Source organism: Corvus brachyrhynchos, unplaced genomic scaffold (assembly GCF_000691975.1).
Source record: "Corvus brachyrhynchos isolate BGI_N302 unplaced genomic scaffold, ASM69197v1 scaffold671, whole genome shotgun sequence".
Classification (NCBI taxonomy): Eukaryota; Metazoa; Chordata; class Aves; order Passeriformes; family Corvidae; genus Corvus; species Corvus brachyrhynchos.
In genome coordinates, this window is record NW_008236441.1 from 1,381,158 (window position 1) to 1,391,838 (window position 10,681).

At 48.8% G+C, this 10,681-nt stretch overlaps 1 long non-coding RNA gene across 2 annotated transcripts in view; it reads left to right on the top strand.

The window, feature by feature from the left end:
• The window catches only part of LOC108449841, a 30,211-nt gene that overhangs the window by 4,959 nt on the left and 14,571 nt on the right, over positions 1-10,681 (top strand). The window contains exons 1-2 of one of the 2 annotated variants that reach the window (XR_001866133.1): positions 8,193-8,402; positions 9,754-9,825. This is a non-coding gene — a long non-coding RNA (uncharacterized LOC108449841). Of the gene's footprint in view, positions 1-8,192; positions 8,403-9,753; positions 9,826-10,681 lie in introns of those variants that run through there. The other variant, XR_001866132.1, reaches the window with a different exon arrangement.

Here is a 10,681-nt window from a genome sequence, read left to right on the forward strand (position 1 = left end):
TTTCCCTACTCAGACTGGAATACATTATAGGAATTTAAAGGAACAGTAAAGCACATGGTGTGAAGCCATGGAAAGCATCTCCATCAGCGTTTTCCTCAACACCCTTTGCCTACTTGGGCACAAATGCCATGGTATTGCAACAGGGGAGCTGGGCATCACTAGAACAAGCTTATTTTTATTTCACTATTACCCTCACAGGGTTTTTTTCTGCTCTGCCGGTGCCTGGTGTTTCATCTAACAGCCGGCTCCAGATAATTTATGGAGCATGGAAGACTTCTGCTCCTGTTGGAAAGCTTGGGTTTGTTTAGGTGGCTGCAGCCACTTGGCACGAGTGAAAACCTTGCTAAAGCAGAAGACAAGTAACTTTTCTTGCCTGGTTCATGAGTTACAGGGCAGTGTTGGACTCACCGAGGAACAAGGGGTTTGTTAGCTCTTAAAGGCCTAGAGAGTTATTCCACTTGGCACAGTGATGGTCTGTGCCCATCTTCTTAGAGGCAAAGCAGTCGTGGCATCTCATCCTCCAGTACCAAGCCATGTTTAGCCTTTGCCACGGCTCTTTCCAGTTCTCCATGGCCAGGCTGCTCTAGAATAAAGCAAAGCTTGGAAGGAGGTTCCTTCCCCGAGCTGGAGCGTGAGGGAGGGCTCTGCAAAGCTGCCTAGCGGAGCAGGGAGAGCTCTCCCCGTGCCTGCTGCAGAGCTGGGCTCCCGGCATCCCCCTCTATTAACCCCTGCTCTCACACCTGTTCTCGCTCTCGCACCTCCGGCGCTCCGGAGACTCTTCTTGCACCTCCCACAAGTGCACATGCTTGTGCTCCAAGAGGCCTCCCTGGATTTCGGACCTTCGTGTGATCAGAATGAATTAGACTTGGCTGAGGGATGGGATGATTGCAGACCTGTCACTTCACAGTATGTTCCTGTTACAGCCCACACTCGTGTCTGCTAGTATTTTAAAGTAAACTTTAATTAGCATTTTCCCAAGAGTGTGAATAAATTGTTTTATTGTTGTTTTGGGGTTGGTTTTGTTTTAAGGAAAAGAGTGTTTACTCACCAAGGACATGTTTCCAAACTCTCCATCCGCATGAGTCCTGGTTTTTATGATATCTCATCACATATCACTGTAAAACTCTGCGTGGGGCTGGTGGTGGGAGCAGGGTTTCTCAGTGGTGGGGTAAGACGTTCCGTGGAGGCACATGCAAGTGCTGGAGTATTTTTGAGTCATGTTGGAGCAATGCTGTCAGACTCCTGATGGGCTCGTGTCACCCATTTACTAGCAAACTATTCCAGGGGAGTTTCTCCAGTCTAAGGAAAGCTGTGTCTGCCCTGGTTTGGTTTCCTTTGGGCTCAGCTTGGGCTCAGTGACCTCAAAAGTCCTAATTAACTTCTGTCTGACAGAATCCAGTGGCACTGGACAGATCTCCCATTATTGTAAATAACATCTGAGATGCTCTTTGCAGGGAACGCTGAGCAGGTTTTCCAGCCCCCAGTCCGGGAAGGGTGAAGCAGGTACATAATGTGGTCCAGAGATCTGCTCACAGACAACAAAGGGAGGGGAAGGACGTTTTGTACGTGGCTGAATTCCTGCAGAATTACTTTACTGCTGAAAATAAGCACATTAATAATGTGTGAAGGTTTCTATCCACCCAACCCATTTATTAGATGGAATTTGTGAAAGTGGTGGAATGAGCTATGGTGGAGCAGGGGATGAGCTACAGACCTGTTCGTCCTCTTTGTGGGGAGACCGTAAAGGAAGGGCTGGGAAATCAGGCTGGGGCTGAGGTGTTACCTGTGAGCACTGGCACAGACTGGGATCCCCACCCCATCCCACCTGTTTTAAAAGGTGCTGTGTGATGTGAGGAAGGTAAACCCACTGCCTGGAAAACTAGAGGCAGGGAGAAGTAAACTAGCAGCTGGGGAAAAAAAGAGTAAATTTCAAAGCCTGGGTGGTAAGGAAAAATTTTTGGAGGGAAGAAGGTGTTGCCTTGGGTGAGCTGTGAGGACTCCATGGGCTTTTGCATTGCAGGAAAACACACTTGAGCAAATGTGCTGGTATGAAGTGCTCAGGCACAGAGATTGACTCCTTTTAGTTTCACCCATGCATGGCTTCGGTTCCACCCATCTTGTTTAAACAAATACACTTGGTGGGGATGAGGCAAGGAAAATCCTGTTCTCTGCTTGTGTTTCTTCTTCCCTCTGCTCCTCCAGCAGGGACACTCAAAACACAGATGGAGATCAAGGCGTTAGGTTTTAACAGATCCAAATCAATTTGATGTGTCCTTAAAAAATCCCACAGTCATTTCCAGTGGCATCGGCAGAGCTGCTAACAGCTGAGCATGTGCCCAGTCACTTGTTGCTGCATGTACTGGTTTTCTCATAATGAAACCATTCTTTCTCTGTCATGTAAAGACTCTAAGTGTGGCTTTTTGGTGGCAGCAACACAGGAGCATCTTTAGAAGTTACAAAGTGTGTTATCTGGAGTATCACCATGGGAGCAGCAAAACTGGGTTGTCATCTTGTGCTTCTAAATGACCTGTTCCCAGTTGCCTGGTGAGACCTCTGTCAGTGAGTGCCACATGAAAAGGTTCTGTGCAGGTGATCAAAAAAAGGATAATGGATAATGCCTGGGAATCAAAACACCTGAGTCTCTGACCTGTCAGTAGTGAAAATGGGCTACTTGGGCCCTTCCAGCAGTTCTCCAGAAGGCACAATCTACTTATCTAAAGAAAACCCTCTGCCTACTGGGAAGGACTGGGAAGGAGCTGTCCCCCATTGCTTCCTAAGATGAGATGGGAGATGCAAGAGAACTGGCAGCCCATGCTGCACTTACTCACCGGTGTGTGGCAGCGTCCTCAATTGTGTGAAAATACATATTTGGTGACTCGCAAAATCCCAAATGGCTTCAAAATAGGAAGGATTATTCTTTTTATGCCACTTTTGCTTTATTCCTTCCCCCAGGGTCTCATAGAAGTGATGGTGGGAACAGACCTCTGTAATCCAACCTCCCATCTGGAGCAGGACTGTCTCCAATACCAGATCATGTCAGATGGGGCTTTGGCTGCCCAGAGCCTGATCACTGCTGTGGGTGGGGATGTCACCACTTTCTGAGTGACCTGTTCCAGCTCTGTCTACCCTCCTAGTCCAATTTTTCTTTGTAATATCCAATCTGAACCTCATAAGCCACAATATGTGACCATTGCCCTTACCTGGCAATACCAAGAGGAGTGGCCCTGTCGTCATCGCAACTCCCCTTCAAATCCAGTGGGCAGGAGCCTGTAGAATTTCCCTTTTCTACTGGTTTTGTGTTCTGGAATCACTCCTTTTACTCCTTGGCATTGCTACTGAAGGAGAAAGGGGTTTTCTGTGGCCATGATCTCCCCAGCTGGGGACGAGCAGTGCCAGACTCAAGCCCTGAGGGAAGGGTGGGAATCTCTAACCCATGCAAAGCCATAGGGCAAACTGGTTCTTTGAGGAAGAGTTCATTTGCTTTTTCCTGGGGCTTATTCTACCAAAATTGAAGAGAGAGAATTCAAAAGTTACTGACATCAGTGTTCAGTATAAAAGATTATAAGGGACTGAGCTCTGATGCACATTCCAGGTCTTTCCTATTATCTTACCCTTCTCCTGACTCACCTGGCCTGGTTGCTGTGGTTGCTCCATCCCAGGGAAAGCAAAGCACACATTGCTCACCTCTCCTGTGACCTCTCTGATGCCACACCTTTGTTGGATGACACCAACAAAAACAGCGCAGAGAATTCCCAAAAGGGTGAGGACTCCTTAATCCCTTCAGAAAACCAACCTGATACTTCGTGGGTGGGTCCCTGCTAGTCTCAGGGTAAATTAACATCTCCTTCCTCATCCACAGTTCTCAGCTTTTCTGATCACACTCAGTGCAAGGGCCAATCCCATGTGCCTCTGGCCCCTCTTACCTCCTTGTTTGCAGAGGTGGTGCTTCATGGGGACAAAAATCTCACCCTTTTAATATCCCAGCTGTCTTCTCTCTTCCTAATTCCACATGCGGCTGTCTAATCCATGGGTCAAGTTCTGCCTGTAAGCCAGCAAGACAGTCCCCTCATGACCACTGTCTTAGCTCAGCTGACAGTTTTGCTGCTTCTCCAGTGATCTCCCTCAATGTTTTCCACAACTCTGTTTCTCTCTGGACTGAATTCTTTGTCTATTTATTTAGCATCTTTCTTCCATCCTGTGTTTTGCGCAGACACATCACCATGGTACCGAGGTTCCCTGTGGTCAGTATTAGATATTAATCATTGAGATATAGGAGAATTTGTCTCCATTTTCACAGGAAAAGGATAAAAGAATTCAATTGTCCATGTAATCTGATGGTTTGTCGTTGAGACCAGACTCATGAATCCCATTCTTGTCCAGCCAGACCCTCCTTTCCATTTGGGGCTTCAAGAAAGACACCTTCCATAGGTCAGACCCCAATCCGTATGTTAGGAAATCTTGACATTTTCCTGCCTTCCCTGGATTTGTAAGGTTGTGATTTATCAAGCAAGAACATAGCAAACCAACACCTTGTTCTACAGCCTCACTGCAGGGATGATTCATACGGGCTGCTGATAGCATCTGACACTGCATTTTGGCTGCTCTTCTGGAAATAGTGAGCCCTTTATGGATATCTGGTCATTAGATGATGAATTTTTGTTTGCTCCCACCTGAGCTTATTTCAGGCTCAGGTGCCACACATCTTCATTAATCCTCTTAGCCCTGATTTGGTTACACCTTGTTACCTGAAAGAAAGGAATTTGGTAATGCACCGATGAAATGAGCTGCAGTGATCTGACATTCAAACCCAGAAACAAAAAACACTCGGCTCGCTTGGAGAAAACCCACATCAATGACTCTGGCAGTTGTATTTACCTGGTGCAGTCCTGAACCATCCCAAGGCTGGGACGTGTGCTGGGCAGTGCCAGTGTGGTTGCTGGGATGGACTGGGGGCACACAGAGGGGCATCCATGGGCTGGGTGGGGCTGTGGCAATGCTGAAGAGCAAAGTCTCCAACACGCAAAACCCGCAAAATCTGATTGAGTTCAGCTAAGCACGTTCTGTAAGCTTGGGCTTGTTTAATGAAGAAAAAAAGAAGGAAAGGAAGGAAAAAAAGAAGGAACCTGCTGGAAAGGAGGGGTTTCCAGAGTTCCTGCCATGTTACTGCCTGCATTCCTGTGCCATGAGAGCAGTCATGCCCGGAAATGCTCACTTTGGTTGGTTTTCCCCAGCCTTTGCTTCTTGCTTATGTCCAGCAATTTGTGCTGTACAACAATGCTTTCCTCTCCAGTTCCTGCCTTAGAGTGGGAACTGGGGTCCCCACAGTAAGCTGGGAATAGCTGGCTGTATGCCCATGCAGGAGCAGAGGGAAAGGGCCCTGCTGAAGCCCTGAGTTTCCAACACCCGTGGCTCTTGTCTCTTTTCCCAGCACTGCTGGAGTGTCCCTTCCCTGAGCTTGGAAAGCTGCGACCCAAGGCCGGGGAGCAGAGGATAAGGAGAGCATGGCTGCGCTGTCGTCCACCTTGGCACCTTCGAGGGGGGAAATTAAAACAGACACAGGAGTGGATTAGGCGTCAGAAAAACGTCTAATTATGGCTTATGGAATTACCAGCTCAGTGGCTTACAAATGAAAATGTGCAGAGGAGCCCTGCATCAGTGTAGTCTCCAGCTTATCCCTGAAAGCCTCACTCCAGAGAACAGGGAAGGGGGCAAACCCACCAGAGCAGTCCTCCATGGCTGTGGAAGATGCAGACAGCCCAGATCCCCTCTGGGAGCACTGAGTGCCCTGTGTTGCCAAACAGCCCATCTCCTGAGGGTCAGGAAAGGACACACTGCAAAATTCCCTACATGGATCCTTTCTGCCCTCGGCACACAGTCCAGTGGTCGGGGCTGTGCCTTCATGTGCAGCACCTCAAGGATTTCAGAGAGAGGCCTTTACCCCTCCAAATGTGATGGCTTGATAGTTATGGCTTGCTTATTGTTTAAGGACATATAATGATTTAATACTTCTCGCTTTCAACAATTTTCCATGAGAGGCAGGGATGACAGTGAATACATTTTGCTCTCAGCTTTGAGCATGGTGGGTTCTATTGTAGAGCAGCTGTTTGTTTGTAGCCTGCATGATAAAGCCTGTCCCAGCGCTGTCTCCCAAGGCATGGCAAGGCCAACATGTGAATCCCCAGTAGGTAATTACCTGCTTGTCCAAAGGAACTGGGAATTTCTGATGGATTTTATGTGCATGTGAAATGCATATGCACAAAAAGGAATTCACCAAGGTTTTTCCCAGCAATCTCCTTAAACCTTTCAGAATAAGTGAAACTTCGGTGCAACAACAGGAAAAATGCAACTTTTTAAAACTTTCTGCAAGGTAGCCAAAACCTGTCCTTTTACAACAGCCACATCCTTAATTGTTGGAGAGCCTGTATCCCTCTGTCTTGGTAACTAATATCCCATCCCTGGTATTTTGTATCCATCTTCCCAGCTGCCCAGAAGCCAATGCTGCTTCTGAGTCTGAGGGCCAAACCATGGATCAGCTTGACTTGGTATCATACAGACCAGACATGCAATGGCTTTTCCTCATCACGACTCATGAAAATGGGTGTGCCCTCAACTTCCAGCCACTTAGCTGGAATAACTCAAATGGAGAGGGAACACCTTATACCTTGCCACATGTGCTTGTGCTGCTCTTGCCACAGCCCCTGTGGAGACCCAGAGTTCTCGTCCTGCCTTAGAGAGATCCTGGGCACAACATTGCACAAGGGGAGTTGCTCAAACTGGGCTACGTTGTATAGGAAATAGTGTTTGGTCATTTTGTGTATTGATATGTAACCCTGGGTTTCAAATCTCTCTCCTTTGATTTTTTTTTTTCTAATCTGTGCAAACCTGAGGAGTATTTTTCTCAGCTTTTCTACACCATTTCCTATAATGCCTTAATTTTGTAACCAAGATGAAGTTCTCCTAGAGAAAATCCCTGATCTCCTAGAGTAGGTACTAACCTGGACCACTACCAACCCCCACAGTAGCCAGTCAGAAGATCTCAGTAACTCTGGGAGCAACATTTTGTAGGGGTGGATGAATAAGGGTACAAGGCCCTCTGACAGAGCCAGTTGCCCTGAACAGGTCACCACAACACCTGAGATGGCTGGGGATGTGTGCACACACAAAACTCACAGGCTTGGACTTGTCTGGCTACTACTTTAACTCCATATCCATACAAATTTGTAGGTTTTCAAAGTGCCACATCCAAGCCCTTCTGGATCATAGAAACAGAATATCTTGTGTTGGAAGGGGCCCTCAAGGATGACTCCTGACTCTGATGTGGTGAGTAATGAAGTCACCATGAAGCTGAGATTTCACAGGACTCTCCCAGAAATACAGCTCATCAGATTTTCCTTTGGTGCAAAGCTGGGGGGAGGCGGGGGGGACTTTCACTAAAAATTACCCTTTCCATGTGCACATCTGCCTTCTACCCCAGATCTTGGGATTTATTATCAGGCTACTGACAACCAAGCTGTGCTGGCTGAAAACCAAAGTATTTTTTGTGCAAAAAGCATTAGCATTTCCCATGGGAACTGTGGTTTTCCAGTACCTTCTGCTTCCATTCTCCTTTCAGGACCAGCTTTTGTTGCAACCTGCGGCTCCCAGGGTGTGCTCCCAGCTTTCCCAAACAGAGTGGCTGTGCTAAGCTAGGAAAGTCTTTAGCTTTCGAGGTCTTACGAATTTGGGTGAAAAAAACTTAGGCTGCAAAACAAAATGTGGAAAAAATAAAGGCCTTAAGGGACAAAACCTGAAGCCCAGTAGCACATTTTTAAGTCATGGTATTTTGCTGAAAAATATTTTTCTCCTGTGTGAAACTCTGATAAAACCAAAATTGTGTATCAGCACTTTCTGGAGGAAAATACCTTTTCCTCCTATTTTCAGTCTAGTCTACACTTATAACGAGAAGGAAGTTTTCACAGTAGTTGGCTTATGTGGGATTTTAACAACCCGACTAAATGAATCAAAAGCAACTTTTTAAATTTCTTTTTTTTTAAAATGTAATATTTTTTTTTAGTTTATTTGTTGCCACAGTAGTGGTTTTCTGGTATTAACTGTGTTTTGTAAATTATAGCACCTCTGCTGACATACAGATAATTGGGTGTATGCTAGTCCGTCTAAGAAGAAAATGGGCTTTTTTTCAGTTGTAAAGTTCCTCTTGGAGTCAGAAAACAATGCGCCCAGCTATGCCAATCCATGGAAATCACTGGTTGTGTTTATCCAGCAATTAAAGGGGGATTACAGCCGCCTCAGAGCTCGGCATCCCGTCCCCTCCCCTGCACACACCGGGAGCCTCAAAGCCACATTGTTCCCTGTAGCCGTCAGCGCCAGCCCGGGGACAAGGCGGGCCGTGAGGATGGGAAAGGGTAGGTTCTGCCAGGGAGCGGGATTACAGAAAAATAACAAACAGCAAAAACAAAGGGAAAAGGGTGGGGGAAGGAATGATAGTTTTCTTCTTCCAGAGGTTTTTCCATATCCGTCCTTGGTGCAGGGCAGCGGGAAGGGAAACGTCCCTTCCAAGCCCACCCTGGCAATCATCCTCCGGGGGATGTGCTGGGCGAGCTCCCCTGCTGGGCGGGCAGGGCTTGTCCTGGTCCTGGGAGCGCTGATTTAGCGGGAAGGGCTCCCTTTGGAGGCGGCATCCCCAAGGCCAGGGCTGCTGCTCTGCTCAGAGGTGCGGGCAAGCCGGGCGCGGGGTTGGGATGAACCGGAGGCGAACGTGTGTCCCTTTGAGCGGAATCCCTGTGGCTCCGAGCGTCTGTGGGAGCGGGATGCCGGGGGCTCCGTGCGGCAGGACGGCCACCAGCGGAGCCGGATTCCTGCTCCCCATGGAAACAGCCTCCCGTAGCGCCCATCCCTGCCCAGACAGCCCTAATCCTCCCTCTGCAGTCACCCTGAGAAGCCTCCGGCTCTCTTATCACTAAGGATCTTTTTTTGGCAAATATTTACAAGAGGCTGCATTGCAGAGGGGGCAGTGAGCCAAGGAGGGTGGTGGGGAACCACAGCGCGGAGAAGGTGCTGGCAGGGACAGAGCGGGGTCATGGTGTGGCCTTGGGATCCCTGCAGCGTGTCCCCTGTCACCCTCCTGTGCTGGGGAGACGTGGCCGCGCTCCCACAGGCTGCAGAGGGAAGCGGAGGACGAGGGACAAGGTGCTGGGGACAAGGGCAATGCCCACATAGTGCCACCGAGTTTTGACAGAGTGACTCCAAGTGTAGGACTGTGGGAAAAGCGCGAGTAACCGATGAGGGATGGATGATCCCGCTAGGAGCATCGTGGACACACCAGGAGAGCCCAAATGGGTCAGGAGGCGCTTCCTGCCCAGCCCCTCCATCGGCGGGGCTCCAGCTCCAGCCGCCGGAGCTCCCTTGCTCCCAGGGCTCAGAGGTTCGTCGCCACGTTTGCAGCTGAAATTCGTATGGAAACCCGTGCTTGCCCCACCCACAGGGACACACAAGGTTTGGACAATCTCTGCAAAAAACAGAGATCTGCAAAGGAATTGAAAAAGAAAACAACACTGCCGAAAAAATAAAGCCCAGCCCCTCCAAAACAGGCTTTGGGAAAGTAAAGGGTTCTGTCCCCACTCTTAGTTTGACCTTGGTCATGGCCACAGATGCACCAAACCCGAGTGCCTCATTCCTAAAGATGACAGCACCTAGGGCCAGAAATACCTGTGGACACAGATGTAAGGTTACTTTTTCTTTCTTTTCCCTCTGCAGCGTGGAGCCAGGAATTCCTTATGGAGGAAAGATGAATGCAAAAGCTGAAGGGGCTTTGTTACCCTGCTAATGGTATGTAAAATAAATGGGGGCCTGAGAAGCATTGAGCTGGGAGCAATAATTAGCCCATGTGATAACATCCCACTCCCTGGGCAGGCAGCATCCAGAGCATCTGTGGAAATGAGTTGGTGCTACATAGTGCAAGAAATTATACCTGGAGCCTTTTGCAGCCTTTGTTGGCTTTTTCCATCCCCCTGTCTGGCTCTTCTGCACTGTAACCTGGCCAGTGCCAAAGGAGATGTGCCTTCACTTGTGCAATGGCACAGGGCAGATCAAGGGCCATTGAGTTTTGGATTGGTTCTGAAGTCCTTTTGCACACGCATGGAGTCATGGATCAGTTTGTGTTGGAAGAGACCTCTAGAGAGTATCTAGTCCAATACCATCTTCAACCAGACCAGGCTGCTCAGAGCCCAGTCCAACCTGACCAAGAATGTTTTCAGGGATGGGGCATCCATCACCACTCTGGGCCATCCCCTCTCCCTTGTTACAACACGGTAGTGCTGGTTACAGAGGTAACGCTGTCAACACGCCTGGCAACGAACAGACTCCATCTTTTCCTTGGGTTTTGCCTCAGCTTTGTCTCTCCTGCCTGCGGCAGCCGGCACTGCCCAGCAGACTACGTGGCTTGCAGGGGCATCTAGTGGCTGAATGCTGCAGGAGTGATCCGGGCAATGCAGTGGTTCCCGTGCCCTCCTCGGACACCAGCCCTCTCCTACACAGGGGGCTGTCCTACAGCCAGCAGCTGGAGAAATGCTGCCAGTAATCTGGAGTAAAAGATGCCCCTCTCACCCTTTCCCCTAGCCCTTCCCAAAATACCTGTTTTGGAGAAGAAGCACAACTTTGCAGGTGGCATCAGTCCTCCTGCTGA